Below are 2500 nucleotides of genomic sequence, written 5' to 3' on the forward strand. Positions count from 1 at the left end.
TCAGGGAGGGCCAGGCAATGGCTGCTGATGACTCAGCAGGTAGACCTATAGGCTACCCCAAACTCCCCATCCTGAATTTACAAGGATGATGAGGTTGCAGACCCTACAAGAAACTATCGAGCTTGAATGGGTCTTGAACCTCTGTTCAGCAGAACACAAGACAGGGACGTTTCCAATAAGCTAACACAACACACGATATTAGTTTAAAAAAAGTGTTTATATTATATCGACGACCATTTTAAGTCCTTTTCTATGTAAACTATAGTCGGTTGGGTATCAGGACCACCTTTGAGGATGTTTTCTGTTAACTTTTTTTTCTCTTTAACTCACATTACCTGATAACCTATTATGTCTTGGCCTGCGTCAAGAACATAGCAACCACCCTCAACTCGGGGCCGTTCTCACATACACACATACACACACACACACACACACATATATATATATATATATATATATATTTATTTATACATATATATATATATGTATATATTTATGTATATATATATATATATATATATATATATTAATTACATTCAGCATTTATTTTTATGCTGGGCAATGTGCAGCGACCAATACGAAAAAACTCTCATCGGCAACTTTCATGATAAACACGTAAATAAATAAATGCACAAATAAATAGAAAAAAATAATTAATATTGACTTCTAACTACATATGAACAAATACTTTTGAATTTTCTATAGAATAATTAAAGGCACTTTAGCCTTTATAATAAGTTTTGAAATTGTCAATTGGAAATAGGACCTCGTGGATCCCAGCTGAACGTATGTTGAACTAATCTCTCTTGGGGAGTGCGAAGAGCAAGCCCAAACTATCTCCATCTACCCCTCATCATGATCTCATCCACATATGGCACTCGAGTAATCTCTCTTATAGTTACATTTCTATGGATTTAGTCAGGTTGGACAGTACTTAAAGACAATGATCAGATGTCTAATGAAGTTGTTTAAAGATTACACAAAACTTGATATTTGTGTTCAGGACATTTCGAAATTATTGGTGTCATAGAAAAAATAATATTACCAACGTTAATATCTTGCATATTGCTAAGCTACAACCTCATTAGAAAGGCAGAATGTTACACGTACAAGGGTTCCAAAAGGTAAAATGGCCCAGTGAGGAAAGGAAATAATGAAACTAATAAAGTACACGATAAGTAATAAACCATTAAAATAAAACGCTTTGAGAACAATTACAACATTGAAAAAGTTCTTTCATAGGGTTGTGGTAGCCGATGTGGTAACGCCCCTAACTAGTGAACGCTAGACTTAGGTTCGAGTCCCGCTCAAACTCGATAGTTTCTTTGATCACTGTAACTTCACCATCCTTGTGAGCTAAGGATGGGGGGCGGGGAGGTTAGGGGGAGCTTATAGGTCTATGCGCTGAGTCATCAACAGCCATTTCCTGGCCCTTCTTGGTCCTAGCTTTGATGGAGAGCGGGCTTGGGCGCTGATCATATGTATATATGTTCAGTCTCTAGGGCATTGTACTACTCGATAGGGCAATGTCACTGTTCCTTGCCCCAGCCATTCATGAGTGGCCTTTGAACCCTTTAATAAAAAACCTATAAAAGAGAGACTTGAGACTTATATCAGCCTATTCAACATAAAAAAAAAACTTTTCCGACATTTTCCCGAAAAGTCTAGAAAGGAGTTCACCATTTGTCTCAATTAGGGAAGATTTGGAGCGAGTGATGTGGTCTTTTCTACCTGTTTGTCATATCCTCTGACAGGTGCAATTAGAGGTTAAGCTCTGCGTCTTTTTAATCTCGAATGATTTACAGCTTCTTCTCATGTCACTCGAATACATTTCCTTGATACTGACCTTCAATGTTTACTTAATGCTGTACAGTTTACGACTGAAGCTATCTACACAACCTATACTCCATTTTTTAAATGAGGTGCATTTGCACTGACTCGCAGCGGTGCCCTTTTAGCTCGGAAAAGTTTCCGTCTCTCTGATTGGTTAGAATTATCTTGTGCAACCAATCAGCGATCAGAAAACTTTTCCAAGCTAAAAGGGCACCCCTGCAAGTCGGTGCAAATCCCTCGCAGCGGTGCCCTTTCAGCTCGGAAAAGTTTCCGGCTCTCTGATTGGTTAGAATTATCTTGTGCAACCAATCAGCGATCAGAAAACTTTTCCAAGCTAAAAGGGCACCCCTGCAAGTCGGTGCAAATCCCTCGCAGCGGTGCCCTTTCAGCTCGGCAAAAGTTTCCGTCTCTCTGATTGGTTAGAATTATCTTGTGCAACCAATCAGCGATCAGAAAACTTTTCCAAGCTAAAAGGGCACCCCTGCAAGTCGGTGCAAATCCCTCGCAGCGGTGCCCTTTCAGCTCGGAAAAGTTTCCGGCTCTCTGATTGGTTAAAATTATCTTGTGTAACCAATCAGCTATCAGGAAACTTTTCCCAGCTAAAAGGGCACCCCTGCGAGTCTGTGCAAATCTGCCTCACTAAAAGAATTGACTATAGCTTAAGACA

The 2500-nt window shown here is 39.6% G+C and overlaps 1 protein-coding gene across 1 annotated transcript in view; it reads right to left on the bottom strand.

Moving 5' to 3' along the window:
- Nucleotides 1-2500, bottom strand: part of LOC137632433 (cell adhesion molecule Dscam2-like) — a 187160-nt gene that overhangs the window by 109237 nt on the left and 75423 nt on the right.

This window comes from Palaemon carinicauda, chromosome 41, assembly GCF_036898095.1.
Source record: "Palaemon carinicauda isolate YSFRI2023 chromosome 41, ASM3689809v2, whole genome shotgun sequence".
Classification (NCBI taxonomy): Eukaryota; Metazoa; Arthropoda; class Malacostraca; order Decapoda; family Palaemonidae; genus Palaemon; species Palaemon carinicauda.